Source organism: Phyllobates terribilis, unplaced genomic scaffold (assembly GCF_046119375.1).
Source record: "Phyllobates terribilis strain yellow unplaced genomic scaffold, ASM4611937v1 Scaffold_255__1_contigs__length_2797608, whole genome shotgun sequence".
NCBI classification, from domain to species: Eukaryota; Metazoa; Chordata; class Amphibia; order Anura; family Dendrobatidae; genus Phyllobates; species Phyllobates terribilis.
The window spans coordinates 2,545,419-2,559,906 of NW_027363015.1; the positions used below are offsets into that span (position 1 = coordinate 2,545,419).

At 43.3% G+C, this 14,488-nt stretch overlaps 7 non-coding genes and 1 pseudogene across 7 annotated transcripts; all 8 read right to left on the reverse strand.

The window, feature by feature from the left end:
- Positions 1-445: 445 nt before the first annotated feature.
- LOC141219173 (U2 spliceosomal RNA) lies at positions 446-636 on the reverse strand. The gene has a single exon (XR_012287802.1). It is a non-coding gene; the product is annotated as a U2 spliceosomal RNA (small nuclear RNA).
- Positions 637-1,751: 1,115 nt separating this feature from the next.
- On the reverse strand, positions 1,752-1,942 carry LOC141219168 (U2 spliceosomal RNA). The gene has a single exon (XR_012287797.1). It is a non-coding gene; the product is annotated as a U2 spliceosomal RNA (small nuclear RNA).
- A 1,109-nt stretch (positions 1,943-3,051) lies between these two features.
- On the reverse strand, positions 3,052-3,236 carry LOC141219210 (U2 spliceosomal RNA). The gene has a single exon (XR_012287828.1). It is a non-coding gene; the product is annotated as a U2 spliceosomal RNA (small nuclear RNA).
- A 2,599-nt stretch (positions 3,237-5,835) lies between these two features.
- On the reverse strand, positions 5,836-6,026 carry LOC141219009 (U2 spliceosomal RNA). The gene has a single exon (XR_012287637.1). It is a non-coding gene; the product is annotated as a U2 spliceosomal RNA (small nuclear RNA).
- Positions 6,027-7,146: 1,120 nt separating this feature from the next.
- LOC141219181 (U2 spliceosomal RNA) lies at positions 7,147-7,340 on the reverse strand. Its single transcript, XR_012287810.1, has one exon. It is a non-coding gene; the product is annotated as a U2 spliceosomal RNA (small nuclear RNA).
- An 818-nt stretch (positions 7,341-8,158) lies between these two features.
- On the reverse strand, positions 8,159-8,252 carry LOC141219218 (U2 spliceosomal RNA; annotated as a pseudogene).
- Positions 8,253-9,367: 1,115 nt separating this feature from the next.
- Positions 9,368-9,558, reverse strand: LOC141219010 (U2 spliceosomal RNA). Its single transcript, XR_012287638.1, has one exon. It is a non-coding gene; the product is annotated as a U2 spliceosomal RNA (small nuclear RNA).
- A 1,116-nt stretch (positions 9,559-10,674) lies between these two features.
- LOC141219208 (U2 spliceosomal RNA) lies at positions 10,675-10,868 on the reverse strand. The gene has a single exon (XR_012287827.1). It is a non-coding gene; the product is annotated as a U2 spliceosomal RNA (small nuclear RNA).
- Between the last annotated feature and the right edge of the window lie 3,620 nt (positions 10,869-14,488).

Sequence of the window (14,488 nt, forward strand, 5' to 3'; positions counted from 1 at the left end):
GCAGCAGAGTAACCAGCGCACATACCTGTTAGCTCAGGTGAGTTTAAAAGGCTGCTGTTGATAACAAGGGCATTTGCTAAATAGATGGTGTGTGTGCAACAATATACTGAAAGGTCAATTATATTGTGCAGCTTATCTCACCACCTGTAGTTATTTAGGTGAAAGCTCCAAAATGCTTGCCTAATATGTCTGTTTATCCAAAAGGAAGTAAAAAGGGAGAGCCAGAAAGATAGCATTGCATCACATTACATGGCAATGCAATGCACAGTTTCTGAAGTTGAACCAAAATGAGCTTGTAATCTGGCTTCTGCAACTTTGAACATGAAAAATTCAATGAGGAGAAGAAAAGCAAAGCCAAAGAGTCCATCCCCAAATCCGACAAACAAGCAAAATGAACAAAAAACATTGAATTCAATTCTTTCTGATTTTAGAAACTGCATTAAAGAAGGGGTGCACCGGTCCTGGAGATACTGCAATACTAGGTCAATGCGTGGAGTGGACAGAGCAAGCTCTTTTTCCATCTCCCTGTTCTAAAAATCCATTTAATATATGGTCCCCAGATAGGGGACGTATCAGATATTAAACTGATAAGAACAGATACCACACTTGATCTTAGCCAAAAGGCCGAGAAGCGATAACCAGAATTGGTTTCAAACTACGGAGCCACCCAAGGATCCTGAAAAGTCCATTTGTGGAGATGAGCTCCTGGACTCCCGTTAAGAAGACATGTTGTCAACCTCTAGATCCCTTACATGCCTGCACTTTTCGGCTTGCTGCTGCTGCAATCCACGCGTTTTAGATCTGCATAACTCCACCTCTTTAAACACAGCACCTTCACCCCCTGCTGTTCCCACCTGCCTCAACACCGTTGGAAGGGAGGAGAACCAATTAAGGCGGGGGGTGGGGTGGAACGAGCAGCTGTCTACCCTTAGCAGGAGGGCTCCTGATTACATACCTCTCCTGCTGCTGCTGCTGCTGGCTGTCCAGCAGCAGACTGAAGGTGGCTGCTGCTGTGCACAGGTATATAAAGGCTCAGAGCCTATTATGACACGCGCAGCCAGCGTTCCATTGCCACATTCCATCTACTGCAGGCAGGATACCTGGCTGGCTGAATGTCGCTGAGAAGCTCACAGAGACCGCCATAAGCAACAGTTTAACAGAATGCCACAGACTAATCAACCAAACTTTTTGGGTTGGGTTCTCTTTTATAGTCTGCAGGCATTAAATGAAAGAAGTCAGTGTTCCAGCAGAAGGAGACAACGTTTCAGAAAAGGCATTGTAGCAAACCAAAAAAGAAATTTTAAGCGCAGCAGAGTAACCAGCGCACATACCTGTTAGCTCAGGTGAGTTTAAAAGGCTGCTGTTGATAACAAGGGCATTTGCTAAATAGATGGTGTGTGTGCAACAATATACTGAAAGGTCAATTATATTGTGCAGCTTATCTCACCACCTGTAGTTATTTAGGTGAAAGCTCCAAAATGCTTGCCTAATATGTCTGTTTATCCAAAAGGAAGTAAAAAGGGAGAGCTAGAAAGATAGCATTGCATCACATTACATGGCAATGCAATGCACAGTTGCTGAAGTTGAACCAAAATGAGCTTGTAATCTGGCTTCTGCAACTTTGAACATGAAAAATCCAATGAGGAGAAGAAAAGCAAAGCCAAAGAGTCCATCCCCAAATCCGACAAACAAGCAAAATGAACAAAAAACATTGAATTCAATTCTTTCTGATTTTAGAAACTGCATTAAAGAAGGGGTGCACCGGTCCTGGAGATACTGCAATACCAGGTCAATGCGTGGAGTGGACAGAGCAAGCTCTTTTTCCATCTCCCTGTTCTAAAAATCCATTTAATATATGGTCCCCAGATAGGGGACGTATCAGATATTAAACTGATAAGAACAGATACTACACTTGATCTTAGCCAAAACGCCGAGAAGCGATAACCAGAATTGGTTTCAAACTACGGAGCCACCCAAGGATCCTGAAAAGTCCATTTGTGGAGATGAGCTCCTGGACTCCCGTTAAGAAGACATGTTGTCAACCTCTAGATCCCTTACATGCCTGCACTTTTCGGCTTGCTGCTGCTGCAATCCACGCGTTTTAGATCTGCATAACTCCACCTCTTTAAACACAGCACCTTCACCCCCTGCTGTTCCCACCCGCCTCAACACCGTTGGAAGGGAGGAGAACCAATTAAGGCGGGGGGTGGGGTGGAACGAGCAGCTGTCTACCCTTAGCAGGAGGGCTCCTGATTACATACCTCTCCTGCTGCTGCTGGCTGTCCAGCAGCAGACTGAAGGTGGCTGCTGCTGTGCACAGGTATATAAAGGCTCAGAGCCTATTATGACACGCGCAGCCAGCGTTCCATTGCCACATTCCATCTACTGCAGGCAGGATACCTGGCTGGCTGAATGTCGCTGAGAAGCTCACAGAGACCGCCATAAGCAACAGTTTAACAGAATGCCACAGACTAATCAACCAAACTTTTTGGGTTGGGTTCTCTTTTATAGTCTGCAGGCATTAAATGAAAGAAGTCAGTGTTCCAGCAGAAGGAGACAACGTTTCAGAAAAGGCATTGTAGCAAACCAAAAAAGCAATTTTAAGCGCAGCAGAGTAACCAGCGCACATACCTGTTAGCTCAGGTGAGTTTAAAAGGCTGCTGTTGATAACAAGGGCATTTGCTAAATAGATGGTGTGTGTGCAACAATATACTGAAAGGTCAATTATATTGTGCAGCTTATCTCACCACCTGTAGTTATTTAGGTGAAAGCTCCAAAATGCTTGCCTAATATGTCTGTTTATCCAAAAGGAAGTAAAAAGGGAGAGCTAGAAAGATAGCATTGCATCACATTACATGGCAATGCAATGCACAGTTGCTGAAGTTGAACCAAAATGAGCTTGTAATCTGGCTTCTGCAACTTTGAACATGAAAAATCCAATGAGGAGAAGAAAAGCAAAGCCAAAGAGTCCATCCCCAAATCCGACAAACAAGCAAAATGAACAAAAAACATTGAATTCAATTCTTTCTGATTTTAGAAACTGCATTAAAGAAGGGGTGCACCGGTCCTGGAGATACTGCAATACCAGGTCAATGCGTGGAGTGGACAGAGCAAGCTCTTTTTCCATCTCCCTGTTCTAAAAATCCATTTAATATATGGTCCCCAGATAGGGGACGTATCAGATATTAAACTGATAAGAACAGATTTTTTTTTTTTTTTTTTCTTAACACTCAGATTACAAGTACCATCTCGATTCCATACTTCTGAAAACGGTGATGGACCAAATCCATCATCGTGTCATTTTAAAACAAAAAAACATTATTTAATGCATATACAAAAAAAACAAAACAACAACCAGTATTTCCTCTCAGACACATAATATATAGAGGAAGGAAACAAAACACATTACTGCATTCCTCCCTTCAACGCATAATATGTTAGATACTCCAACAGTCCTTTCTCTTGCGAGAAAGATTCAAAGTTTGTATTCACATAATCTATCCATGTCCTTCCCACCTTATAGGTTTCAAAAAACCTCTCTTTATTTGCCTTCACACTTGCGATTACCTTTGGAAAAAAAGCTTCAAAACACACACCACTTCCCTTCATTTCCGCAATTCCTTTTTTAACTTTGTCCATTTCTTTATCAGCTTCCTCCTCTTCTGTTTGCCTCTGAACCTCTACCGTCTTCTTTTTTTCTTTCTTTTCCGCCTTTGCACTTTCCATCTTCTCCTTATTACTCTTTCTCTTTGGGCATTCCTTAAACCTATGCCCAATTTCCATACACAGGTTACACTTATTCCTTTCTACTGGACATGATTTAGAAACATGTCCTTCCGCTTTACACTTCCAACACTTTTCTGCAGTACAGTCTTCACGTTTATGACCATATACCTCACAAATTGAACAAAAGGAATCCATCCCATTAAAGAATAAATTCCCACTTACTTTACCAAGCTTAAACCTTTGAGGCGGGTAGGAAAAACTCCTATCCTTGTTCATGTTAAATTCCACAAAAAATTTCCACTTTCCCGTCCATACTCCGAATTCATTCATTACTTTACCTTTTGATACTACAGACTTGGCAAAACCACTCAAAAACGTGACAATGTCCTCTTCTGGAACCAGTGGTGAAAACATTTTCACTGTCACCATCTTTTCACTACTAAATACGTGACGTTGAAACCGAATTCCAACAAACTTCTCATGTCTCAATTCATCAAAAGAATCCATATAGTTCTCCAAAATCTTCCTAGACTCAAAAAACACGTCATAGACACCCTTTTGGGGATAATCCATAACTGCCACGATGTCTTCTTTATTCACCTTTGCGACACCCAAGATGATCTCCTTCATAATAAACCGAAAGTCCTTAACCTTCTGACAGTCTCTCCGGACAAAAATCCGGAAAGCGGTCTCCACACGTGCATGTTCTGGAACCTCCAACTTCGGCCACAACTCCGCCTCTGTTGCCATGATTCTCCAACAGAATGAGCGTAATCTCCACTCCAACACACAGAAGGAGCGAGTATGATCACTTCCCGTTGTCTGGGGACTAAGCCGACACGCCTATAGCAGCAAGGGGGTGAAGTCCCCACAATTAGGTAAGGACGATCCCCCAAGGCCGACGAGCCAGGTACCCTAGACACCTCCAACCAAAACCAAGGCAGCAATCGCTAAATCACTGCACTTGATCTTAGCCAAAAGGCCGAGAAGCGATAACCAGAATTGGTTTCAAACTACGGAGCCACCCAAGGATCCTGAAAAGTCCATTTGTGGAGATGAGCTCCTGGACTCCCGTTAAGAAGACATGTTGTCAACCTCTAGATCCCTTACATGCCTGCACTTTTCGGCTTGCTGCTGCTGCAATCCACGCGTTTTAGATCTGCATAACTCCACCTCTTTAAACACAGCACCTTCACCCCCTGCTGTTCCCACCCGCCTCAACACCGTTGGAAGGGAGGAGAACCAATTAAGGCGGGGGGTGGGGTGGAACGAGCAGCTGTCTACCCTTAGCAGGAGGGCTCCTGATTACATACCTCTCCTGCTGCTGCTGCTGCTGGCTGTCCAGCAGCAGACTGAAGGTGGCTGCTGCTGTGCACGGGTATATAAAGGCTCAGAGCCTATTATGACACGCGCAGCCAGCGTTCCATTGCCACATTCCATCTACTGCAGGCAGGATACCTGGCTGGCTGAATGTCGCTGAGAAGCTCACAGAGACCGCCATAAGCAACAGTTTAACAGAATGCCACAGACTAATCAACCAAACTTTTTGGGTTGGGTTCTCTTTTATAGTCTGCAGGCATTAAATGAAAGAAGTCAGTGTTCCAGCAGAAGGAGACAACGTTTCAGAAAAGGCATTGTAGCAAACCAAAAAAGCAATTTTAAGCGCAGCAGAGTAACCAGCGCACATACCTGTTAGCTCAGGTGAGTTTAAAAGGCTGCTGTTGATAACAAGGGCATTTGCTAAATAGATGGTGTGTGTGCAACAATATACTGAAAGGTCAATTATATTGTGCAGCTTATCTCACCACCTGTAGTTATTTAGGTGAAAGCTCCAAAATGCTTGCCTAATATGTCTGTTTATCCAAAAGGAAGTAAAAAGGGAGAGCTAGAAAGATAGCATTGCATCACATTACATGGCAATGCAATGCACAGTTGCTGAAGTTGAACCAAAATGAGCTTGTAATCTGGCTTCTGCAACTTTGAACATGAAAAATCCAATGAGGAGAAGAAAAGCAAAGCCAAAGAGTCCATCCCCAAATCCGACAAACAAGCAAAATGAACAAAAAACATTGAATTCAATTCTTTCTGATTTTAGAAACTGCATTAAAGAAGGGGTGCACCGGTCCTGGAGATACTGCAATACCAGGTCAATGCGTGGAGTGGACAGAGCAAGCTCTTTTTCCATCTCCCTGTTCTAAAAATCCATTTAATATATGGTCCCCAGATAGGGGACGTATCAGATATTAAACTGATAAGAACAGATACTACACTTGATCTTAGCCAAAAGGCCGAGAAGCGATAACCAGAATTGGTTTCAAACTACGGAGCCACCCAAGGATCCTGAAAAGTCCATTTGTGGAGATGAGCTCCTGGACTCCCGTTAAGAAGACATGTTGTCAACCTCTAGATCCCTTACATGCCTGCACTTTTCGGCTTGCTGCTGCTGCAATCCACGCGTTTTAGATCTGCATAACTCCACCTCTTTAAACACAGCACCTTCACCCCCTGCTGTTCCCACCCGCCTCAACACCGTTGGAAGGGAGGAGAACCAATTAAGGCGGGGGGTGGGGTGGAACGAGCAGCTGTCTACCCTTAGCAGGAGGGCTCCTGATTACATACCTCTCCTGCTGCTGCTGCTGCTGCTGGCTGTCCAGCAGCAGACTGAAGGTGGCTGCTGCTGTGCACAGGTATATAAAGGCTCAGAGCCTATTATGACACGCGCAGCCAGCGTTCCATTGCCACATTCCATCTACTGCAGGCAGGATACCTGGCTGGCTGAATGTCGCTGAGAAGCTCACAGAGACCGCCATAAGCAACAGTTTAACAGAATGCCACAGACTAATCAACCAAACTTTTTGGGTTGGGTTCTCTTTTATAGTCTGCAGGCATTAAATGAAAGAAGTCAGTGTTCCAGCAGAAGGAGACAACGTTTCAGAAAAGGCATTGTAGCAAACCAAAAAAGAAATTTTAAGCGCAGCAGAGTAACCAGTAACCACATACCTGTTAGCTCAGGTGAGTTTAAAAGGCTGCTGTTGATAACAAGGGCATTTGCTAAATAGATGGTGTGTGTGCAACAATATACTGAAAGGTCAATTATATTGTGCAGCTTATCTCACCACCTGTAGTTATTTAGGTGAAAGCTCCAAAATGCTTGCCTAATATGTCTGTTTATCCAAAAGGAAGTAAAAAGGGAGAGCTAGAAAGATAGCATTGCATCACATTACATGGCAATGCAATGCACAGTTGCTGAAGTTGAACCAAAATGAGCTTGTAATCTGGCTTCTGCAACTTTGAACATGAAAAATCCAATGAGGAGAAGAAAAGCAAAGCCAAAGAGTCCATCCCCAAATCCGACAAACAAGCAAAATGAACAAAAAACATTGAATTCAATTCTTTCTGATTTTAGAAACTGCATTAAAGAAGGGGTGCACCGGTCCTGGAGATACTGCAATACCAGGTCAATGCGTGGAGTGGACAGAGCAAGCTCTTTTTCCATCTCCCTGTTCTAAAAATCCATTTAATATATGGTCCCCAGATAGGGGACGTATCAGATATTAAACTGATAAGAACAGATTTTTTTGATTGAATATATCTTTTATTAGCACAAAAAATAAGTTAACAGACAGTGTACAGTGCCGCAGCCCAGTACACACAGAATTCTACATCATATTTACATAGCATGAGGATACGACGCACTAACTAGACACATCACACCCCTATGCTACACAAAACACTCAATCTGAAAGAAAAAGCATGTCAATCAATACAGTACGACGAACCGTGATAAGGGATGGGGATTGGGAAAAAGGGGATGGGGAGGGGAAAATCACAGGCCCGAAGCTTTATTGAAAGACAAGACACATAAGGGGAGAGGGGGAGGAGGGGTTTAGTCCTCGTCCTCGTCCTCCGGACCGTCCATGATGGAATAGTCTCTGAGCAGGCTGTGGATCAGCCTGCGGCAGTCCTGGATGGACATCCTCTCCCTCCTCAAGATGAGCCGGTTCCTGGCGACCCAAACGGCATCCTTGAAGCAGTTCATAAGGCGCCAAGCCTCCTGGATGGCTCCGACGGTATGAACCCCAGGGAAGAGTCCGTAAAGCACAGAATGGTGCGATAGGCTCGCCCTGGGGACAGAGTTCCTCAGGTCGTCCTCAAGTGCAGTCAATAGGCGCTGTGCAAATCCGCAGTCCCAAAAAGTGTGCAAAGATGTTTCCTCCACGAAGGGGCACCTTGGGCAGTACCGGGTCTTGCACAGGTTCCGGGCATGCATGAATGACCGGACGGGCAGTCCGCCCTGAATCGCCATCCACGACAAGTCCTTGTGCCCGTTGGTCAGCCTGTCAGACGACACATTTGTCCACACAGTCTCCAGCGTGTCCTGGTGAAGTCCTGTGATGTTCTCCACGTCATCCTTGGCTCTGATTAGCTTGTGGATAGTTTTGGGCTTCCACAAGTCGGGCTTGAATCCCTCCAGTTGATAAGAACAGATACTACACTTGATCTTAGCCAAAAGGCCGAGAAGCGATAACCAGAATTGGTTTCAAACTACGGAGCCACCCAAGGATCCTGAAAAGTCCATTTGTGGAGATGAGCTCCTGGACTCCCGTTAAGAAGACATGTTGTCAACCTCTAGATCCCTTACATGCCTGCACTTTTCGGCTTGCTGCTGCTGCAATCCACGCGTTTTAGATCTGCATAACTCCACCTCTTTAAACACAGCACCTTCACCCCCTGCTGTTCCCACCCGCCTCAACACCGTTGGAAGGGAGGAGAACCAATTAAGGCGGGGGGTGGGGTGGAACGAGCAGCTGTCTACCCTTAGCAGGAGGGCTCCTGATTACATACCTCTCCTGCTGCTGCTGCTGCTGGCTGTCCAGCAGCAGACTGAAGGTGGCTGCTGCTGTGCACAGGTATATAAAGGCTCAGAGCCTATTATGACACGCGCAGCCAGCGTTCCATTGCCACATTCCATCTACTGCAGGCAGGATACCTGGCTGGCTGAATGTCGCTGAGAAGCTCACAGAGACCGCCATAAGCAACAGTTTAACAGAATGCCACAGACTAATCAACCAAACTTTTTGGGTTGGGTTCTCTTTTATAGTCTGCAGGCATTAAATGAAAGAAGTCAGTGTTCCAGCAGAAGGAGACAACGTTTCAGAAAAGGCATTGTAGCAAACCAAAAAAGAAATTTTAAGCGCAGCAGAGTAACCAGCGCACATACCTGTTAGCTCAGGTGAGTTTAAAAGGCTGCTGTTGATAACAAGGGCATTTGCTAAATAGATGGTGTGTGTGCAACAATATACTGAAAGGTCAATTATATTGTGCAGCTTATCTCACCACCTGTAGTTATTTAGGTGAAAGCTCCAAAATGCTTGCCTAATATGTCTGTTTATCCAAAAGGAAGTAAAAAGGGAGAGCTAGAAAGATAGCATTGCATCACATTACATGGCAATGCAATGCACAGTTGCTGAAGTTGAACCAAAATGAGCTTGTAATCTGGCTTCTGCAACTTTGAACATGAAAAATCCAATGAGGAGAAGAAAAGCAAAGCCAAAGAGTCCATCCCCAAATCCGACAAACAAGCAAAATGAACAAAAAACATTGAATTCAATTCTTTCTGATTTTAGAAACTGCATTAAAGAAGGGGTGCACCGGTCCTGGAGATACTGCAATACCAGGTCAATGCGTGGAGTGGACAGAGCAAGCTCTTTTTCCATCTCCCTGTTCTAAAAATCCATTTAATATATGGTCCCCAGATAGGGGACGTATCAGATATTAAACTGATAAGAACAGATACTACACTTGATCTTAGCCAAAAGGCCGAGAAGCGATAACCAGAATTGGTTTCAAACTACGGAGCCACCCAAGGATCCTGAAAAGTCCATTTGTGGAGATGAGCTCCTGGACTCCCGTTAAGAAGACATGTTGTCAACCTCTAGATCCCTTACATGCCTGCACTTTTTCGGCTTGCTGCTGCTGCAATCCACGCGTTTTAGATCTGCATAACTCCACCTCTTTAAACACAGCACCTTCACCCCCTGCTGTTCCCACCCGCCTCAACATCGTTGGAAGGGAGGAGAACCAATTAAGGCGGGGGGTGGGGTGGAACGAGCAGCTGTCTACCCTTAGCAGGAGGGCTCCTGATTACATACCTCTCCTGCTGCTGCTGCTGCTGGCTGTCCAGCAGCAGACTGAAGGTGGCTGCTGCTGTGCACAGGTATATAAAGGCTCAGAGCCTATTATGACACGCGCAGCCAGCGTTCCATTGCCACATTCCATCTACTGCAGGCAGGATACCTGGCTGGCTGAATGTCGCTGAGAAGCTCACAGAGACCGCCATAAGCAACAGTTTAACAGAATGCCACAGACTAATCAACCAAACTTTTTGGGTTGGGTTCTCTTTTATAGTCTGCAGGCATTAAATGAAAGAAGTCAGTGTTCCAGCAGAAGGAGACAACGTTTCAGAAAAGGCATTGTAGCAAACCAAAAAAGAAATTTTAAGCGCAGCAGAGTAACCAGCGCACATACCTGTTAGCTCAGGTGAGTTTAAAAGGCTGCTGTTGATAACAAGGGCATTTGCTAAATAGATGGTGTGTGTGCAACAATATACTGAAAGGTCAATTATATTGTGCAGCTTATCTCACCACCTGTAGTTATTTAGGTGAAAGCTCCAAAATGCTTGCCTAATATGTCTGTTTATCCAAAAGGAAGTAAAAAGGGAGAGCTAGAAAGATAGCATTGCATCACATTACATGGCAATGCAATGCACAGTTGCTGAAGTTGAACCAAAATGAGCTTGTAATCTGGCTTCTGCAACTTTGAACATGAAAAATCCAATGAGGAGAAGAAAAGCAAAGCCAAAGAGTCCATCCCCAAATCCGACAAACAAGCAAAATGAACAAAAAACATTGAATTCAATTCTTTCTGATTTTAGAAACTGCATTAAAGAAGGGGTGCACCGGTCCTGGAGATACTGCAATACCAGGTCAATGCGTGGAGTGAACAGAGCAAGCTCTTTTTCCATCTCCCTGTTCTAAAAATCCATTTAATATATGGTCCCCAGATAGGGGACGTATCAGATATTAAACTGATAAGAACAGATTTTTTTTTTTTTTTTTTTTTTTTTTTTAACCAAATCAGATAGGCCGGAGCATAAGCTCAATCAAATCGACTTACAAAAGCCTTTCATTGACACTTAGCCTTTCATCACACTTGGTATATAATCAAAAATAAAACCAAACCTTATCATCAGGTACATTATACACTACTAATTAAACTTTACCAAAAACCTCCACTTTTTAAACTTCCAGATCCCTTCAGCATCTATAATACTTCCACGTTCCTGATCCCAGAGGTATATTACATACATACGTGACAGAATCAATCTCAAACATTCATTAACTGACATTTTCTTCCTTTTAAAAACTAACAAATTCCTCGCATCCCACAAACTTTCAATTACACACACCACCAACAACCATAAAATCCTATCCTTAATTCTACTACATGCACCCATCCCAAACATAGCAAGTTTCCAATTAACATACTTTACACCCACCAATTCCTTGCAAAGTCCCCCTATACCCTTCCATACATCATATGCAAAATCACAATCCCATACCATATGTCTAACATGCTCTCTCAAACCACATCCATCCCTCGGGCATACCTCAGATTTAACTAAATCCTTCTTCTTTTGCACATCTCTAACAGGCAAAATGTCATGCAATATCATCCAAGCGATATCTCTCTGTCTGTTAGTCAAACCATCTATACTTAATTTTCTCCACATCTCGGTTACTTCCTCCCCTCTCAACCCATTGATATTACATACCACCTCACGCTCACGCACCATCCTAATGACTTTCTTCTTTTGCCTAAAATCACTCATGTTAACGGACAACAAATCATACTTCCTTACAAATTTCTCAACACAACCATACCATACAGGACACTTAAAAGCAACAGGCACTCTAGCATCCCTTTTGACCCACTTTAAGCCATAAAGCATCCATCCAGCCGAATACTTCATCATATAAGCACACTTATTACTTTTCCCTAGAACCACCACCACCATTTTCACGTAACTAATCCCTAAAAAGAAATCAATATTTGGAAAATCCAAACCACCATTTACACATAACTTATAGACATATTCCCGTTTCAATTTCTCCATGCGACTTCCCCAAAGAAAATTAAAGATGAATTTCTCAGTTTTCCTAATTTTCTTAAAAGCAGCAGGATATACATTCGCAACAAACAACAAAATAGGCAAAATAACCGCCTTAATAATCAGAACTTTCCCAGTCAGAGTTAGTTCTCTCATTCGCCAAAAATTCAACTTGCGCACCACTCTCACCCCACAATCTTCCCAACTCTCATTTCCTTTCAAATCATCATTAAACTTAATCCCAAGCACCTTTATTGCACCATCCTCACACCTCACACCATCCATCCGTACATTCCTCTCACCAAAACATTTAAAGGAACTCTTAGTCCAATTGACCTTAAAAGCTGAGACACTACAAAACAAACTTAATATCAACCTTGCCCTACTCATCGCAGCCATATTCCCACTCACAATCACTACATCATCCATGTAACCTAGAATTCTCACATCCTTTCCATTACTCCTAGGAATCATCACACCTCTCATAACCTTATCCTTCCTAACCATACACATCAACACTTCAATCACACTAATAAACAAAAAAGGGGACATAGGGCACCCCTGACGCACTCCTGATTTAATTCTCACTTTCTCACTCAACCACCCATTCACCAAAAATTCACTTGAAACATTACAATACAAACTCCTAACACAGTTTACAAAATTCCTGGAATAACCCATCTTAGACAAAACCTTAAACATAAAGCTATGTGACACACGGTCAAAAGCTTTTTCAAAATCAACCGAAAACAACAAACATTTCTGCTTACGACTCATACAATCCCCAATCACATCACGCAACAACACCAAATTTTCAGTCATACTTCTCCCAGGCACTGCACACACTTGATCTTCATCCACCACACCGCCAATCACTTCCCGCATCCGGCTAGCCAACAATTTACTAAACACCTTATAGTCTGCATTCAAAAGGGTGATTGGCCTCCAATTCCCCAAATCCTTTTTATCACCTTTCTTATGAACCAAAACCACCACCCCATCTCTCATAGATTCACTCAACATATTCTCCGTGAACATATACTGGCACACCTCCAATAAGTCATTTCCCATCGTGTCCCATTCCTTAACATATAACTCCACGGGCAGTCCATCCTTCCCAGGTGTTTTATTCTTACTCGCAGACATCACCACTTTTTTAACTTCATCCAACACAATTACATCATCCAATATTTCACGTTCATCCTCACCCAAACAACCTTCTAAACACCCCAAAGCATCAGTCAACATCCTATCATCAACCCATTTTTCCCCATACAACTCCTTATAAAACAACACCACCTCCTGCATCACATCCTTCCCACTCACACACACCCCATCACCATTCACCACCTCATCCATATCTACTTTCTTCCCAAAAACTTTTTTGAAAAAAAACCTTGTGCATTTCTCATTTTTCTCCAAATGTTCAATCTTAGAACGGTAAATAATTTCTTTCCCTTTACCCTCAATATATTTCTTAATCTCTTCTTTCACTTGACACATCAAAACATCCACATCCACTCCAATCATCCTTAACTTCCTCAGCCACTCCAGTCTAGAGCTTAAATCATTAAATTTTGCTCTATTCATTGCTGCTTTCCTCCTGCCCCTTTTTCTAAAGAAAAAACCAATCTCACTCTTCATCCAGTCCCACCACTCAAGCACATTCCTGAAATCACTTTTTTTATCCCTCCACCTAACATACATTCGCCTAAAATCACGCATGATCCTATTATCTTCCAGCAAACGCACATTAAGTTTCCACACGCCACCACCATATACAAAGGAAATCTTACCTTCTAGACGTGCCCTCAAACACACATGGTCAGAGAAGGGAACATCTTCCTGCTGGAAATTCCTACAAATAACATTTTGTGAAGAAAAGAAGATACGGTCTATTCTAGACTCTATGCCTCCCCTGTCGGCCTTATAGGTCGCAGGAGGTGGATTACCTAAAAAAACTTCCGCAGCATCCTGTAAGGAAAAATCCGCCACAAGACTCTTGAGTCTTTTACCTGTAACATCCATCTTATCCCCCTCCGTCACACAATTGAAATCTCCAACAAAAATTATTGGCATTTTGCCAGATAAAAAAAAACATAATTTCTCAAAAATTTCCAGCCTCTCCCCTTTATCTATTGGTGCATACATATTTACCACCCTAACCCTCCACCCCCTACAATTTAACTTACATATTACACACCTCCCCGCCTCCACCACCATGTAACTTTCTATCTTAACACTATAACCCTTCACCAAAACACCTACCCCACAATTTTTATTACATACAGAACCAGACCACACACTTTGACCTAAAGGCCATGCATTTTCACTTAAGGGATCGGAGATCCCACACTCCTGGACACAGTATACGTCCGCATCCAAGTTGCTCAAGTAGTCCAAAATTGCCACTCTTCTCGACTCAGATTTAATCAGCCTAACATTTAGCGACAAGATGCTGAGAGCAACTTGGGCACCCATCTATTAATTTGATGTGGCAGGTCACGACAACATGCCCACCTGTACATCATCCTAACCCTTCTGGGGGTAGGACGCTGGACGTGCAGATATCGTAGTTTGTGCCTTCCCCCA